The 19,565-nt window shown below is 46.7% G+C and overlaps 1 long non-coding RNA gene across 1 annotated transcript; it reads right to left on the reverse strand.

The window, feature by feature from the left end:
* Nucleotides 1-854: 854 nt before the first annotated feature.
* Nucleotides 855-9,264, reverse strand: LOC148379542 (uncharacterized). The gene is made up of 3 exons (XR_015855442.1): nucleotides 8,866-9,264; nucleotides 7,776-7,865; nucleotides 855-4,402 (listed from the first exon to the last, which is right to left on the reverse strand). It is a non-coding gene; the product is annotated as an uncharacterized LOC148379542 (long non-coding RNA).
* Nucleotides 9,265-19,565: the final 10,301 nt, after the last annotated feature.

The following is a 19,565-nucleotide window of genomic DNA, read 5'->3' on the forward strand; positions in this document are numbered from 1 at the left end:
TAATTCTAGTCTACATTCCAACATAATCATACGATCAAGATAATTTGTCAACCCTAACACATACTTTGTCTATGTGTTTGACATTAAATACGTTTGGTTACCGTATCACCCCAGCTGACTCATGCCGAATGATGGCACATAGGCATATTTGGGATAATGTAATATCTATAATGTAACGTGGCACAACAGTGATAGTAAATGGAAAATCACTCACCTTGAATTCCCTGAACAAGTCTGGGTGCCTGTCTTTAAGGTGTTTGGCCATGTTGGACGTGTTTCCACCTTTGGTGTGGAAACCTTTCAAGCATTTTTTGCACTTTGGCTTGTTCAAATCTATGATTGCTCTGGCGTCACCCGCCTCGAATGCAAAATATTTCCACACACGACTCTTTGAGCGACCTGGTTTCTCAACTATAGCTGGCGTGTTGGACTTCCACAAGTTTTCTTCTTCTTCAGCGCAGCTGATTGCTGCTTCGTGCTGCTCGCATGTGTATACTGCCCCCCTCAATTCCGTCAAGAATCGACAGAGCTCGCTGAGTGAAAAGTTAAATATTCGGTTTTAACGGTACCACAAAAAGCAGGCATCGACATATTTTTTGCGTATTGGTACCGAATTGGTAGCGGATATATCGGTTCTTGTGACAACCCTACCCTACACCCCCACCGAATCGCCCGCACCGCATCCACCCCATGGAATCATCACATATCACATATTACGTACCTACATGTGCAATGCAACTGGACTTTTAAAATATCCAAAAAAAGGACGAGACCAATAGTCTCCACCTGTTGTTACGAAATCAAGTGATGTGAATAAAAATGTGTGAGTTGTTTTGAGAGGCACGGTTCTTCCATGTCTTGGGGAGAATGCCTGGCGCCGTATTGCTTTTTCCTGAACGCAGACTTAATATAATTGATCAAATTGTAACTGAATCTTATTTTTGTGGATACCTTTGTCCTTAGAAGAAAAACGTTGGACACAGGTAATTGGTAATAGTTAATGCAAGGTGGAAGGCCCTAGCCTTCTATAGGTTACTTTAGTTTATTCACATGATATCCAAGACATTATTATACAAACAGTATTACACAGTCGGATGTGTGAAAGGTCACCCCAAGCAAGCTATTTAAAGCTTTTAATAGGGGGCCCGGTTTCCCATAAGGATCGGATATTGGCCAGATATCCTTACATGATAGACAACATACAGATATAGAATAGACAATAAACAATAAACACACAATAAGGCACAACAAGCAGTAGACACACAATAAACATACAACAAGTAATAGATAGTCTCAGTATTCTGGTTACACTGGATTTGATGTGAAGTACATTAGCAATTAATAAATTAACAACAGGACACAGGTGTTCATGCGATTAATAATCAGCACATTAAACATACATTGATCGGAGTTGATTTTTTTAGATTTGCCTTGATTGCAACATTTTTAGTGTTTCGTCAAGCTCATTCCAAATCTGTGGCCCTCTGCACACAATGCTAAAGTTTATAGATTTTAGTTTCCGTTTTTTCCCGATGATTAGATTGCTATTCTTGGTGGTGTAGGTGTGGCTGGGAGGACAGATTGGGATGAGTTGACAGAGTTTATGGTTTCGTTTATGGACAGTCTGATACATAACGCAAGCATTCTGGAAATAGTTGTGTTCAACAAGCCTCAGAAGATTGTGTCGGTGGAAGATTGTTTTAGTGGGGTCATTAAACTCAGACCATGTTATGGCACGTATGACCTTTTTCTGAAGTATCTCAAGCTTTTTTTTAAATGGGTTGGAAATGTGTTACGCTATATAATATTGCAATATATTAAATGAGGTTCAAATAAGGATTTGTACAGAATATGAAGTGCAGTGAGTGGCAGATAATGTCTCAATTTGAAGAACAAAGCAGCATATTTAGACAGTTTGATTGTGAGATCATCAATATGTCTTTTAAAGTTCAAGAACTCGTCAATGTGGATCCCCACGAATTTAGTAGAGCTGACTCTTTCAATGTTTTGTCCGTTGATTTTTATGCAAATTTGGTCAATGTCCTTTTTTTTATTTTTTATGGGAGCGGAATATGATGTGGTTTGTTTTATTGACATTTAGGGAGTTTGTTGCATTTAAACCATGTGTCTATTTTCGTTAACTCACTATTTATAATTTGATCAAGTGTATTTGGATTTTTGTGGGAAAAAAACAAGTTTGTATCGTCAGCAAATAATACTTTATGTAGTATGAATGAAATATTAACAATGTCATTTATGTACAAGATGAAGAGGAGCCGCCCTAAGATGGACCCTTGGGGAACTCCATGATTGATGGGTTTGTATGAAGATTTATGGTTGTCAATAGAAACATATTGATGTCTTCCAAACAGGTAGCTGCGGAACCAGTCTAACGCCAGGCCTCTAATACCATCCATCCATTTTCTGAACCGCGTAGTCCCCACGGGGGTCGCGGGCGTGCCGGAGCCTATCCCAGCCATCAACGGGCAGTAGGCGGGGGACACCCTGAACTGGTTGCCAGCCAATCGCAGGGCACACAGAGACAAACAACCATCCGCACTCGCACACACACCTAGGGACAATTTGGAGTGCTCAATCGGCCTACCAAGCATGTATTTGGGATGTGGGAGGAAACCGGAGTGCCCGGAGAAAACCCACTCGGGCCCAGGGAGAACATGCAAACTCCACACAGGGAGGGCCGGAGGTGGAATCGAACCCGCACCCTCCTAACTGTGAGGCGGACATGCTACCCAGTGCCCCACCGAGCCGCCTCTCTAATACCATAGTGTTGTAATTTATTTACAAGGATGTCAATCTTAATGGTATCAAAAGCTTTAGACAAGTCCAGAAAAATGCCAATACCATATTCGCCTTCATCAATTGCATCTAAAGGGAAATGTGCTTTCGGTAGTTTGCAAACATATTTTATTAAGGCTGTGTTAGACTTATCATCATATCAATATAATATCTAGTAGTGGAGTGCTCGTGTGGTTAGTGGGTGGCAAAGAATGTTTAGGCAAACTGCATGAACTTGTTTTCTTCGAAGTGTTGTGGAACAGGATGTACCATCGGTCCAGACAGGGAGTACCTGACGAGAACACCTCAAGGTTGGTGAGAAACGAGAATAACATCATGTCCTGGTGGTCGGGCTTCGCGGGGAAAACCCAACCGCCAGACAGCTGAGGCCGGACACCTGCACTCAGTGATAACACCTAGACGGGGAGGAGATGGCCATCGACCAATCATCACACAATGTTTTGCATGTTTTAATATTCATATTGTGTTTCTTTAAAACTGGGCAACCCGGAGGAATGTGTCGTCTCTTGTTGTGGGTCACAAGAACGCACGAGTTTTGGTGTGAGGGACCCGGTGAACGGCGGCTTGGGGGACAGAACCGCGCTCGGGCGGCGACTTGGGGGACAGAACCGCGCTCGGGCGGCGACTTGGGGGACAGAACCGCGCTCGGGCGGCGACTTGGGGGACAGAACCGCGCTCGGGCGGTGACTTGGGGAACCGAACCGCACTCGGGCAGCGACTTGGGGAACCGAACCGCACTCGGACGGCGACTTGGGGAACCGAACTGCACTCGGGCGGCAACTTGGGGGACAGAACCGCACTCGGGCGGCGACTTGGGGGACCGAACCACGCTCGGGCGGCGACTTGGGGAACCGAACCGCGCTCGGGCGGCGACTTGGGGAACCGAACCGCGCTCGGGCGGCGACTTGGGGAACCGAACTGCGCTCGGGCGGTGACTTAGGGAACCGAACCGCGCTTGGGCGGCGACTTGGGGAACAGAACCGCGCTCGGACGGCGACTTGGGGAACAGAACCACGCTCGGGCGGCGACTTAAGCAACAGAACGCTCGGGCGGTGACTTGGGGTACAGAACCGCACTCGGGCGGCGACTTGGGGGACAGAACCACACTCGGACAAACGGAGAGTCAGAACCGAATGCAGCGGCAAGAGTCACACGCGCCGCTGCAGTGGGAGTGGAGCCAGGGACGATCGCTGGTTTGGCGCAGCTGGCTCAAAGTCCGGTGTTGCTGGCAAGAAGTCCGACGACGGCCGTGGGTCCAGTGACGCCGGGGTGAGGCCCGATGGTGGCCGTGAGTCTGATGGCGGCCGCGGGTCCGGCGCCGCCGGAGCGAAGTCTGATAGCGGCCACGGAGCCGATGGCGCCGGGATGAACTCCAATGGTGGCCGCGGGTCCAGTGTCGCGGGAGCGAGTTCGACGGCGGCTGTGGAGCCCATGGTGCTGAAACCTGCTCGGACGTGGATCGGGCGTCGCAGCGGGAGCTGGTGGTGGAGGGGGGTCCAAGCGCTGGTCGATGTGATGGTCGGATCGTTCTGTCACGATCGGATGGAACATGGAGCAGGGCGACCAAGTGCAGCTTGGACCAGGGCTTATTGAGGGAAAAGAGAAGTGGAACGAGGCATCGAGGGAAACAGACGTGAACTGGCAAACTAATAACATGACAGACTGACCGACAGGGATGGCAAACAGAAACAGACTCGAAACAGACAAGAACCACAAGGACAGCAAACGTGACGACATCGACGATCCGACAGGGAATGAGGGGCAGACAGGACTTATATACACGACAGGTAACGAGAGGCAGGTGGGAATAATCACACTGATCATGGGCACACAGGAGGGGAGGGGCGAGCACACAGACACACGAACAGAACTATGACACGATCGGGGATGAGTCCTGACACCCGGGACCCAGGCGCCTGTATTAGTTTGCTTTGTCAGGAATAAACAATTGGTAAATTCGGTCTGATTGATGTACTGGTCTTCTCTTTGACAGAATGAACTCGCAAAATTGTTAGGTGCGCCAGTGTGTGGATTAGGACATAGCAACTCATGTGTTAAGTGTTGATCGCAATTTGGAGTCAGATCAATGACTAAAATCCGTAGCCTAACACATTGTAGATTTCATCAGTCAAGTCAAGTACTGCCATATATGTAGTGTTTTCCTTTCTGAATCCATACTGGGATGGGGCAAAGATGTTTAGTTTGTTTAGATAGCTGTTAAGTTTATTGTAAACTGCTCTTTCCAAAACCTTGGAAAGAGTAGGCAAGATTGATATTGGTCTGTAGTTGCTAATATCGTTTTTGTCTCCAGATTTAAAGACCGGTGTGATGCGTGAAATTTTTGCCATTCGTGGCACTACTCCAGAGAGTAGCGACAGATTGATGCAATGTGTAAGAGGTGCAGTTATTATATTGGAGATGCTTTTTAGAATTTTACTTGAGATACCATCTGTTCCAGCTGAGTTTGAATTCTTCATATTCATGATTATTTTACACACTTCATCGCAGTTACCGTATTTTCCGGACTATAAGTCGCTCCGGAGTATAAGTCGCATTTTGAGGGCAATTTATTCGACAAAATCCCACACCAAAAACAGTCATGAACGAGCAACAACAGGCTAAACGATAGCAACAACAGGCTAAACGATAGGTATGCTAACGTGACAAACACAAACAAAGAGCTGAGAACGGGCCTGACGTAACATATAGAGTGATTAAGGACAACTATTACATGAATAATATGTTTATAAAACCATCGGTGTCACTCCAATTCATTAAATAGCAACAACAGGCTAAACGATAGGTATGCTAACGTGACAAACACAAACAAAGAGCTGAGAACAGGCCTAACGTAACATATAGAGTGATTAAGCACAACTATTACATGAATAACATGTTTAGAAAACCATCGGTGTCACTCCAATTCATTAAATAGCAACAACAGGCAAAACGATAGGTATGCTAACGTGACAAACACAAACAAAGAGCTGAGAACGGGCCTGACGTAACATATAGAGTGATTAAGGACAACTATTACATGAATAACATGTTTATAAAACCATCGGTGTCACTCCAATTCATTAAATCCATCGATCGTTCTTTGTCAACAATGGGTGCGCACGGCTGAGGGCGCTTGCACTTCAAAATATTCCACAGGCTCATATAACGATAGATAAACTATATTTCAAATAACTATAATACAAGCCAATAATATTATCAAACCATCCGTGCACTTTAATTCCATTAAATATAACTATATTGTAGCGTTAACAAAGTACAAGGATAGACGTGGGTTTGGTAAACGGCTCTTTATTAAACAAAACAAACTTCCAAGCGTGTGGCGGCGTGGACTTCCTGACAGACCGGGCGTGCGTAATGGCCATGTCCGAGCCCTGCGCACCGTTCGCGGACAACCACTCGGCCGAGCGCCGGCCCCCGACTCAGTAGAGTAGGACTGGGCGTGCGTAAAAGCCATAATAGTTTTTCAAACCTTCTATGTCACTCCAAATCCTTAATTCCCTCAAACTCTTTTTCCTCCCGTGTCACTTAGAAATGATCACCGCTAATGATGCCGGTAGTCCTTATGTGGGCACGTTTGTATGTAAACAACCGCCGCGCCGCGCTACTGACGTCACTTGAAATAGTAATCCATTGGTACATCACGGTTCTCCAAACTTTCTTTCTGCTGCTCGATTACTGTTTTCAGCTGCATATTTTACAACTTCAAGTTTGTAACCTGCAAAATATGAGTTTCTTTTTGGTGCCATTTTTCTTAAGCCCACCCAGTTGATGAGTCACGGCCAACGGTGAAATTTAGAGCGCCCTCATCCAGTTTCGTCTGAAAATATAATTTTTTTTGGTTGTTTTATCAAAGTCAAAGTCTGCTTTATCGTTGATTTTTTTTTTATATACTAAGACACACAAAGAGATTGAAATTACGTTTCCACTATCCCTTGGTGAGATAGTACACATATGCATACAAGCAACACAAAAAAAAATCAAGAAGGCACAAACAATGAATAAATAAGAGTGTTGAATAAATGATAAATAAACAAATAATAATAAATAATAATAATAAATATAATATGAGCAAAAATGGAGCAACAGCAGTACATACAGCAGACAGTGGACTTGGATATGGTGCTTTAAAGTGTTAATTGCTTTATTTGATGTTTTCTCTATTTTTAATGTTTTGAATATGTTCAAGATAAAGATATAAAAGCATGTGAAGTGATCAACTATACTAAAAATAACATGGGAAGTGGTCAACTATACTTGTAAGTGATGCCTTAATGATTAAGTAAAAATTTGTGAAAAAAAACAACATATATAAGTCGCTCCTGAGTATAAGTCGCCCCCCCCACCCAAACTATGAAAAAAACCGCAACTTATAGTCCGGAAATTACGGTAGTTGGATTCAGGAAGAAAGAGCCCAGGTAATTACCTGATAGGTAGTCTTTAAACGAGGCATCCTGAGGATGACTGATTTTACTGGATATGTTGCTACCAATGGAGACAAAGTAGTTATTGAATTTGTCGGCAAGACTGTTGTTTCTGGTGATGTTGCTTGTATTATTATCATGGTCAGGGAATACAGGAGTTTTTTGGCTTCTGTTCAAGACCTTGTTCAGTACTCTCCAAGATTTCTTGGAATCACCCTGTGATTCGTTTATCAAGTATCAAATGATTACTCTTCCGCTTTCTGATTATGTGTAAGTTTATTTCTATAATTAATATATGCATTTTTGTTGTTATGGTTAGATTTATTTATGTATCTTTTATATAATTTATTTTTATGCTTAATAGACCTTAATATGCCCTTAGTGATCCATGGATTTTGACTAGTTGTATTGCATATGATAGTTTTCTCAGGAATGGTCCTTTGAATAGAGTCGGATATTTCTTTGGTTAGAGTCTCAAATGCAGCATCAACATCACTACAAATATATATTACATACCATGTCTTGGTCTGCAGGTCCTCACCGAGACGTCGTATGGTTTCTTCATTGAGTATTTTTATTTTTATTGTATGACGAGTAGGTGGGGGCCTAGCAGGGAGGTCAATGAATAATACAATAGGGAAATGATCAGAAATCTCAGAGAGTACAGTTCCAGAAGTAAGTGTGGCGTTTTGAAGATTTGTGATGAAATTATCAATAATTGACTTAGTTGAGTGAGTGACTCTGTTATTCATAAGTATTTATCGTGGGAAAGAAGGATGAAGAGTGTAATGTGTTTATAAAGTCATTTTTGGCTGCATCATCCTTGGAAAGATCAACATACAAGTCGCCAAGGAGGACACAGCTTTTGTTATTATTTATAGAGAACAATGCTTCCTCCAGTTTGGCCCTAAAGATTTCAAGATCAGCGTCTGGGGGACGATAGATTACACCAATAATGAGGTTTTTCCTGTTTTTTCCGCTTATTTCAACAAAAAGGGTGTCACTGTGGTTGTCTGCTATGACAATGTCATCACAAATCCTCACGTTGTATGCGGAGGAAATATATAGGCACATGCCACCGCCAGATCTGCCACATCTGTTCTTAGTCATCTACTTATAGCCATTAAGATTTAAGATGTCAGTGTATGACCTGTCATTCAGCCAAGTTTCACTGCAGCCAATTAAGTCAAAGCTGCAGCCTGTGTTTGTAAGTAGAGTAACTAGATCATCATGATGTTTATTCAAGCTCCTGATGTTTAAATGCAAAAAAGAGCAGTTATTTATATTTGTTAAATGTTTTAATTGCTCAGGAATATACTGATTACAACTAATATTTCTATGATAGTCAATGCAATTTGTCACCTCGTCTCCTTCACTGTCTATTTCATTAAATGCCATGCACAGGGTAATGAGTGAGATTTACTGAGATCCAGCAACAAAGACACACACTTAAGACCATGGACATAGACATACACTCATCCATACCAAAGCTGGCCAGACAGACGTACACACATACACCCACACACTCAAACACACAAGTACACTCTGTAGACATTACCCGCTGTATTGTCACAGAGCAGACAAACAGACAATTGCCTAGTCCTACCCAGTCAGTAGTATTCAGGCCAGTTCCCAAGCCAAAAATGAAAAAATAAATGTAAGAGAGAGGAAAAGTGAAAAAATGAGGGGGGCGAGTGGTGAGATGGGGAGCGAAAGAGAGAAATAGGCCATCACGCGTCATCATCACGCGCCTGTGTTTACAGTCGTGGGGAGGCGGCATGTTGCAAGTTGGCAGACAGTTCCTCTTGGAGTTCAGAATTAATGTCTCCATCTCCTCCACTCAGCCAATAAGTTGTTCGGGGGTTCCTGTACAGTTTCAAGATTCAAGAGTTTTTATTCGCCATGTTTGAGCGTGCCAAACAAGGAATTTGACTTAGGTAAATCACAGCCTCTGTTCAACATTTAGGTGACTAACAACGACTCTCAGGACATGTGAAAAATGGCAAATATTCTCAAACATCCCCTGATCTTAAACTCCCAAGAGGGCAAGCTTGTCAATGAACAGTCGAGCGGTCTTTTTGGCTTTCCTTGCCTCGGCCATGATTGGGTGAAGCAGCCTCCGCCTGTTCATGATCTCCAGAGGGAACTGATCGCTGATGGAGTAGTTAGAGCCTTTTAGCTCTCTGCCCCTCGACATGACGACAGACTTCATCTTTGAGTCAACGACTTTAGCCACAATGGGATGGGGCCTCCTCTGTTGGTCGGTTCTGGTCATCCCGAGGCGATGTACTCTGGAGAAGCGAACAGCTCATACGTCCTCAGGCTTCATTCTCAATTCGTTGACAAGAAACGTTTTGACAAGTTCTTCTGATTTTCATCTTTTGTTTCTGTAAGTCCGTGTATAATGATGTTATCCCTCATACTTCGGCACTGCAGATCAAGAATGGAGTTTGCCATGTTGACTTTGTCTCTTTGTAGTTCGGCTGTCAAATGTTTGAGGTGGTTTACTTCAGTCCGAAGAGACGCATTGTCAGCTTTAGCACCTTGATGAGTGAGTTGTTAAACTCCACAGAGTGCTTCAGTTCTTTTACAAAAACGTACTGTTTGGTATACACAAGAACAACCACATCAAAGGTGATGCACTACACCTGATCAAACTCCTGTTTATACTTTTGAAATTGCATATTCATTGTTGCAAGTACTCAGGGAAGAAGCCATGCTTTAATGCGTTTTATTATACATTTAAACCTGGGGTGGCCAAACATTTTGCAAAGTGGGCCAGATTTGGTTAGATAAAAATGTATAGGGGCCGACCATTCGCACCGACATTCCTCGAACCATTACTATTGTAAATGAACTTGTAAATATGTTACTATATCCTTTGCTGTCTGCAGATATACTGCAAATGAGAATCTGTTGTCAATTGCACTACCAGAAAAGTTAAAGATTAAAATTATAATACATTAAATACAGATGTACAATTTTATGAAAGTTGAATGAGTTTTTTATTAGATGTATTAAGTTTGTTTTATTATTGTTGTTGTATTAGTAAGAAGGGTGATATTGGTGTTTGTGACTGCTGTAAACAGGCCAGGTTTTTTAACCTTTTTTTAACCCAAATTAAATCATTCTCCATTTTATCTTTTTTATTTCAACTTCAAACACAACATATTACTTCGTAATCACAAAATAATAATCAATAGTCTTTTTGTTGTTTGCGATCACTGAGTGGGCGGCGCGGACGCCTAGTAGGGTTAGTAGGGTTAGTACGAAGTAGGCAGCTCTCACCGGTAGTCCGTGTTTTTTTTTTTTTTGCCTTTCCCTGTGCAGCGTCACTTGCGGCGCCTCTGATTTTAGCATCGCCTTAGTCCAACCATGTTATGTCCAAAGTCCGGCCCACGGGCCAAATCTGGCCCTCGGTCAGATTTCATACGGCCCGCAGCTTTGGTCTTATAATGTATTATTTGTGAATAAAAAATATCATGAAACTTGAAAATTCATTTGTTTGAAGTTTTAATTATAACAGACAACGTTGCATTACTTATAACTCATGTTTAAAATGTTCGAGGCAAAAATAATTTTCAACTCATGCAAATTTAAGGTATTTCATACAGTTTGTTCAATGTTATCGGACTCTTCAGATATGAATGAAAGGCAGAATTTGTGTTTTAAGTTGTTCACATCTGCCTGAGCGGCTTATATTTGGTTATATTGTAATTTAAAAAATAAAGACAATTGGGAGAATGAAATTTGTTTTATAACAGTGTGTATTTGCATGAATTTTTTGTAGTTAAAAAATGTCAGACAAAACTATTAGCCCCCGGGCCCCTTCACTTTATCAAATCTGGCCCTCCTTGCAAAAAGTTTGGACACCCCTGCCTTAGTCCTTCATGTGTGGACATTTGAATGGGGAAGTGTCTGTGTCACTGATCATCATGCAAACGGACACTTGTGTGCGCGTGAACTGGGAAGTGACGGAGGAGACATGCTCGCAACCGATCGTGAGCGCTGCCTCATGTGCGCGTTCCCGTTAGTTAAAGTTAAAGTTAAAGTCCCAATGATTGTCACACACACAACTGGGTGCGGTGAAATTTGGCTCTGCATTTAACCCATCCCCGAAGGAAGCAGTGGGCAGCAGCGGTGCCGCGCCCGGGAATCATTTGGTGATCTAACCCCCCAATTCCAACCCTTAATGCTGAGTGCCAAGCAGGGAGGCAATAGGTCCCATTTTTATAGTCTTTGGTATGACCCGGCCGGGGTTTGAACCCACAACCTTCCAGTCTCAGGGCGGACGAGTGGCTCGCTCTGGGGCGCGCAGATCCCAGTCAGTGACGGAGCAGTCCGAACTCACGACGCAGTCCAACCGGGGGAGGAAGAGCAGGCCAGTCCGGCGTCGCTCCATGACGAAGCAGTCTGAGCGCCCTTAATCTCTCCGCACCAAAGTCCAGAACGCCATAAAACCCACTTCCGCCGATGTTGAGCAGAACATGCCCGCCGCACTAGTAGCACGACGTATCACACGAGACGAACACACACAAAACTGCCGGACAAACACTCAGTAAACAGTTTTTGCTGTGGTTCTTGCTCTTTCATTGAGCAATCTGCATGTAAACATGTAGGGCAGGGATGTCAAAGTCAAACACACCGAGGGCCAAAAAACAAATTTGCTACAAGCCGAGGGCCGGACTGGTTCAATGTTTATTAAAATATATCGAAATGATTACACTTAGCCTATTGAACCAAGACCTAACACAGTGTACATTATTTAATGATTAAATGAATATGGCAATATTTCGTTATGGCTCTTGTCAGTAACTTCAAGGGAAAACATTTTCGACAGCCAAACAGCAAAAAATTAAATTGTTTTTAAAAACAAAATGAGTTTCTTAATATCAAGATAAATGCATAAATAAAAGTGCATGCATTATAAACTGCAAATTTATTATTGTGCTGCTCTATGATCTACTGATCACTGCTTTCAAATCGTAAAATAAAAAAAATAATCAAATCAGTTGTATTCTCATGGCTCCTATCTGCAATTTTCCCTTAGTCCATTCAACTGAAAAACAAATGTAAATAAATAAAATACAAACATTTATGGCACACAGACAAAACAATACTTTCTTGAAAGAAAAATCACATCTTGTAGAAACAAATGTAAAAATGTAACTGAATTAAAAAACGGAAAATACGCTACTGCTTTGTGATGCTCACTTGTCTGAGGCTGAGCCTCATACTTGGAGGTGTCTCATCTTTTGTACAAGTTCATCAATGTTTGGGGTTGGGCTCTGAGGCTCAAAACCCGTTTTTGAGAAACTGTCCTTCTGCAAAGGGCCGGCGGGCTGATTTTGCGATCTCTTTTGCCACAATAAAGCTAGCCTTGACAGCAGCCTCGCTTTGTGATTTAGCATATGTGAACATAGCCTTTCTGGACTTAAGGCCTCGTTTTAATTCTTCCACCTTCTGTAGCTTTTGTTCATATTCCATATTCTTGTCTTTGTCTGTGTGTTTCTTAGACGTTTGATAGTGCCTTCTTAAATTAAATTCTTTCATTACAGCCACATTTTCTCCACACAGAAGACACACAGGTTTGCCTCTTACCTCCGTAAACATGTACTTTGCCTCCCACCTGGCCTGAAACCCCCTGTTCTCAGCGTCCACCTTACGTTTAGCCATTTTTGAGGAGGGGGGTATCAGAAAGTTGAACTTGCTCTGACTACTGATGAATAATGAAGCCGCTTGTGCAAGATGCAGGGACATCGCGGGCTACCGTTGCATTGTGAGAAATGTAGTGTTGGTGCGTGCAAAACACCAGCGGGCGGCTGTGGCCTGCGGGCCGGTTCTAATAGTAATTAAATATCATCCAGGGGGCCATAGATAATCAATTCGAGGGCCGTAACTCTGACGTATGTGATGTAGGGTGTCGCTTTGCGTAGGTGTCGCAGGTCATTCGCTTAGTACAGTTCTTAGACAAATGGCCAGGCTTCAAGCATCCGAAGCATAGCCTTTCACTCTTGATGTGTTTCACACGGTCTTCAATTGTTTCCGCTATGAATTTGTGACACTTGTATATGCAATGTCCTGCTTTCTTACAGAATGCCAGACTTCGTTCCAGCAACGCTTGGACCTGCGGCCGTCGGCGAACCGCGTGCCAGTAACGCCGGACCCGCGGCCTTCACTGGACCTCTAGTAGGCTAACACCACCAGCCCCAGGAGGAGAGCAACCATCAGGCCCAGTGTGCTAGCACAACCAGCCCCTGGAAGAGAGCTAACATCAGGCCCAGTAAGCTAGTACCACAAGCCCCAAGAGGACAGCCACCACCAGGCCCAGTAGACTACCATCACCAGGCTCAGGAGGACAGCTACCACCAACCACAGTGAATTAGCACCACCAGCCGCCCCAGGAGGAGACCTGACACCAGGCTGAGTGGGATAGCACCTCCAGCCCCAGGAGGGAAGCTACCATCAGGTATAGATTGATAGTCAGGATGGCCAAGAAAGTGCTTCAGAAGGACATGGAAGAGCTGAAGTTATCAATGGAAGTGATGTCTTCAAATGTGGCAACAATAATGAAACAACAGGCCATTATTACAGAGCTGATGGGAGAGGTGAAGCAACTCAAACAATGAAACATTGAACAAAATAAGAAAATTGTCAGCCTGGAAAATAGATTAGACAATTTGGAGCAGTATTCAAGAATGAGCGATGTCATCATTACAGGTTTAAAGATCAAACCATGGAGCTACCAGCAGGCTGTGAAAGGCCTTGCTTCAGAGGACAATCCTGAACATGAGGAGACAACCGATGAGCAGGTAAAAACTTTCCTCCAGAGTAAAGACATCGTCATTGACACAGTCAATATTGAGGCATGCCACACTCTGCCAACTAAGAGTCTAAATGGCAACCCTGTCATAGCATCTATAATTGTCCGATTTAAAAATAGGAAAAGTAAGATAAATCTGCTCAAACAAGGTAGAAAACTAAAAGGCACCAACGTGTACATTAATGAACACCTCACCAAGAAAAATGGTGAAATAGCTAAGAAAGCAAGACCTCTTAAGAAAAACGGTCAAATACAGTCCACTTGGACTGCTGGTTGTAAGGTGTTCATCAAACCTGTTGGAGCAGCAGAGAGTTCTCATGGTTTCTGCATCAGTGCCATAGAGCAACTTAAGAGGTACGAAGGAGACCAGTAACCTGTACATCATTCCGTTAAACCTCAAGTTGTGGTACTTTTAGATCATGGAAGGTGTGTTTAACAAACAAGCACTGATAACTGAAAATGAAGAACTTGATTTGAAAACATTTGACTTCACTGATCATAAGGGATTTGACATAGAGAACAATATTGATCCTGTGAATAACTTCTTTATCAACTACACTCAAAGGAATTGTAAATACTATACTGGAGAGCAATTTAGCAAGAATGTAGCAACAAATAGAGCAATGTCAATTATACATTTTAATAGTAGGAGCTTGAAAGCAAACATCTCTAAGATCAAACAATGTTTAAAAGATATGAATAATCCGTTTACTGTAATTGCAATATCTGAAACCTGGTTAAAGGAAGATCAGTCTGAAAAGATTGACAGAGGGGTATGAGAGTTATACATGAAATAGGAAGGTAAAAAGATGCGGAGGAGTTGCTCTATTCATAGATAAAAACTATAAGTGTAAGATTGTAACAAGTATGTCTCAAGCAATAGATAATATCATGGTATGTATTACTTGTTTTTTAGTTATCGATCTGACTCCAAATTGCGATCAACACTTAACACATGAGTTGCTATGTCCCAATCCACACACTGGCGCACCTAACAATTTTGCGAGTTCGTTCTGTCAAAGAGAAGACCAGTAGATCAATCAGACCAAATTTACCAATTGTTTATTCCTGACAAAGCGCACTAATACAGGCCTGGGTCCCGGATCCCTCACACTAAAACTCGTGCGTTTTTGTGACCACCAAAAGACGACACATTCTTCCGGGTTGCCCAGTTTTGAAGAAACACAATATGAATATTAAAGCATGCAAAACATTGTGAGATGATTGGTCGATGGCCATCTCCTCCCCGTCTAGGTGTTGTTGCTGAGGTCAGGCGGTTGGGTTTTCCCCGTGAAGCCCGACCACCTAGACGTGATGTTGTTCTCGTTTCTCACCGACCTTGAGATGTTCTCGTCCGGTACTCCCTGTCTGGGCCTATTCCACAACACTTCGAAGAAAACAAGTTCATGCAGTTTGCCTGCACATTCTTCGCCACCCACCAATCCACACGAGCACTCCAATACTAGATATTAATATGATTATAAGTTTAACACAACCTTAAAAAATATGTTTGCAAACTCCCGAAAGCACATTTCCCTTTATTCCCTCTCATGATCTCATTTATATTATCACCCGTTACTCAAGCAAACAGCTACCAGCGTGCTGTTGGTACTTCCTTCCCCCCGCTGCTCATGTTGAGTCACCATGGTATATCGGCTCATCGGTGGCAACGGGCCAACGGTTTTCTCGATCAACCAGACAGTGAGTGACCTACTACATGGAATACAACAACCGCATAAAATCAGAATTGTAGTAAAAATAGCCACAGCAACAAGCACAGACATGATGAGGCCTTTCCAGCTTCCGAACGTTTTCATCCAATCAGACCAAATATCGGTGTGTCCACCTGAATGATCTTTCATTTTTTGTTCAGTGTCCTTAGTTCTTCCAACGCCTTGGTCAGTCGGCCCCCTGGTGCCGTGTTGTTTGGGATGAAAGGACAACATGCATCACCAAACATTCCACACACACCATGTTCCTTAGCCAATAGCATGCCCAACGCAATTTTATTTTGGAACGCCATTAACGACGTTGCAGCTAATTGTTCATGAACTGCGGCAAATGATACAGCTGTACAATTACCCAGTCGTTGGACATTGAAATGAACGTAATTAATACGGTCTACATTTTTATTGGGGGTGATCCATAGGAAGATACTTTCGAATCCTGAGGACACTTGATTAACAAGTTTATACTCATCTGGCACACCCCGGGGCACTCCTATAGTGTCAATATATGTTGGATGGTCGTCGCTCAACCACGGGGGCAAAACGTCTCTTTTGGCTCGCTTCAGGAGCCCCGCCAGTCGGGACTCCAGGTTCCAATTGAGATTCTGTATTTCAATGGGGACAACCACCATAGGCATTATCAAAGACACGAGGGCACAGATACCTGATGCATTCTTCGGCAAGCGATCCTATAATTTGTCATCACCACACCACAACCAGATGTCACTGGTCTTCCTCTGCTCCTTCCATCACTGCTGGGTGAATTCTGGCATGTCCTGTTAAAGCTTGAAAACAAGTGAATTTGGAAAAAACTTTGTATATGACAATTACAAATTGAAACCTACTCACCCATTTCTATTTTACCACTCCCCCTTTGACAAATTCACCCAATGTGTCATTACGTATCAAAAGGAACCTGCAAAGCATCCCCCCTTTTCAGGGTTTTCAGATTATCCTTATCGTATGATTATGTTGGAACGCAACCGGTAATAAAAAACCTAGCTTGTCCCATCCTACACAAGGTCGTAAAACACCCCCTGATATGATTTGGTGAGAGAACAAGGGCTTTCTCTACCCAGTCCACTCTTACCCCCACTCTGTTTTTCTGCACCGGGCTGCACCGCGCTATGGTGCTGCAACGCGCTGCTCCGCGCTGCTCCGCGCTGCACCGCGCTGCTCCGCGCTGCACCGCGCTGCACCGCGCTGCATTGTGCTGCCGCTGCACCGCGCTGCACCGCGCTGCACCGCGCTGCACCGCGCTGCACCGCGCTGCACCGCGCTGCACCGCGCTGCACCGCGCTGCACCGCGCTGCACCGCGCTTCACCGCGCTGCACCGCGCTGCACCGCGCTGCACCGCGCTGCACCGCGCTGCACCGCGCTGCGGCGGTGCACCGCGCTGTGGCGGTGCATCGCGCTATGGTGCTGCACCGCGCTGCACCGCGCTAGACTGCGCTGCACCGCGCTGCACCACGCTGCAACGCGCTGCACCGCGCTGCACTGCGCTGCACCGCGATGCACCACCGCAGCGTGGCACTATGCCGAGAGGGCGCCGCACCGAGAAGGCCCCGCGCCGAGAGGGTGTTGGACTGAGAGGGTGAGCCCGCTGTGAGCGCTGCGTCTAGAGGGCGGACCGAGGTTGCGCCGAGATGGTGCACGCGTGCTGCACCAAGAGGGCACTGCGCCGACAGCCCAGGCACGCTGCGCCGAGAGGGCGCTGCACTGACAGGTCAAGCGCGCTGCGCAGAGTGTGCGCTGCGCCCAGAGAACGTGCGCGCGCTGCGCTGGGAGGGCACGGTGTCTCTAGGGCGCCGTGCTGAATCAAGAAGGCGCCACGCTGCGATGACAGGGCGCTGTGTCTCACCGTGCCGAGAAGGCGCCGTGTTGCGTCAAGAGAGCGCAGCTCTGAGTGGACGCCACGCTGAGAGGACGCCGCACCGAGAAGGCGCCGCACCGACGGTGTGCGAACTGCGCAGAGAAGACACGAGCCCTGTGCGCGCTTCGCGTGCTGCGCCGGCAGAGTGGGCCGACAGTTTAACGCGCCGAGAGGGCGCCGCGCTGAGAAGGCACCGTGTCGAGAGAGTGCTGCATCGCGCCGAGAGCAAGCTGTGTCGCGCCGAGAGAGTGATGCGAGGATGCCGAAAGGTTGCCACGCCGAGAGGGTGCCGTGGTGCGCCACACCGACAGAGAGTCGCGTCGATAGGGTGCCGCACTATGTCGAAAGGGTGCGGCACGGCGCCACAAGGACGCCGCGGATAGAGGGAGCCGCTGCGAGAAGGCGCCGCGCCGAGAGAGGTCAAGGCGAGAGGGCGCCGCGCCAAGAAGGCGTCACCCTGCGTCGAGGGGATGCGCGCGCAGCGTGCGCTGCGCAAGATACGCGTGCTGCGCACGCTGCGCACGCTGCGCACGCTGCGCACGGTGCCCTCTCAGCGTAACGCCCTCTCGGCGCGTCACAACCTCGGCCCACTCTGCTGGCGCAGCGCGCGGCGCGCGCGCAACACTCGTGTCTTCTCGGCGCAGTTCGCACCCTGTCGGTGCGGCACACTCTCGGTGTGGCGTCCTCTCAGCGCAGTGTCCAATCAGAGCGGCGCACTCTTGACGCAACACGGCGCCTTCTCGGCACGGCGTGAGACGGTGCCCTGTCGGAGCAGCGTGGCACCTTCTTGGTGCGGCACGGCGCCCTCTAGACACCGCATGCACGTTCTCTGGGTGCAGCGCACACTCTGCGCAGCACGCTTGATCTGTCAGAACAGTGCCCTCTCGGCGCAGCGTGCCTGTGCTGTCGACGCAGTGCACTCTTGGTGCAGCATGCGTGCGCCATCTTCGCGCACCCTGGGCCCGCCCTCTAGGGGCAGCGCTAACAGCACGCGCACCCTCTCGGTGCAGCACCCTCTTGGTGCAGGGCCCTCTGGGTGCAGCGTCCTCTCAGCGTGGCGGCCTCACGGCGCGCGGCCTCTAGGTGGGGTGTCTCTCGCCCCAAGGCCAATCGCCACGGTGCGGCTCATTCTCGGTGCGGCATGGCGACCTCTCGACGCGCACCCCCTCGGCGCACCGCGCGGGCCCTCTAGCTGCTGTGCCCTCTCGGCACCGCGCAGTGCCGTTTCAGCGGAGGTCAGCGCTCGCAGCGCGTGCATCCTCTCGACGCAGGGCCCTCTCGGCTGTGAGCGCCGCGCCGAGAAAGCACTGCGTCACACCACGCCAAGAGGACGCCGCGGCGAGACCCGGCACATTATCCTCTTGGTGCAGCCCATGTGCCCTCTCGGCTCATTGCCCACTCGGCGTAGCGCTCTTGGCACAGCGCCAAGAGGGAGCTTCGCCAAGTGGGCACTGCGCAGAGAGAGCTCGCGTACTCCGCCGAGAGGATGATACGCCAAAAGGGCCCACACCCTCCGCCGACTGGGCGCCACGCCGAGTTGGCACTGCGGCGAGAGGACTACGCGCCATGAGGGTGCTGCGCCATGAGGGCGCTGCCCCTTCAGGGCACCCTCGCGGTACCCACACGGCACCCTTTGCAGCACCCTCGTGGCACCCTCTCCGTCTCTGCTCACCGCCAACTTGGCGCAGCGCCGTCAGGGCGCAGCACACGCGCTCGCACACTGCACCAAAAGGGCTTGCGCACTCTGCCGACAAGGCGCCGCGCCGAGTTGGCGCTCCGCCGAGAGGACTACGCGCAATGAGGGTGCTGTACCATGAGGGTATCTCCAGGCTTTGCAGCACCCTTGCGGCACCCTCTCCGCCTTCTCGGCGCAGCACGCGCA

The sequence above is a fragment of the Syngnathus floridae genome, chromosome 22, assembly GCF_059516105.1.
Source record: "Syngnathus floridae isolate MCC-2025c chromosome 22, RoL_Sflo_1.0, whole genome shotgun sequence".
NCBI lineage: Eukaryota > Metazoa > Chordata > Actinopteri > Syngnathiformes > Syngnathidae > Syngnathus > Syngnathus floridae.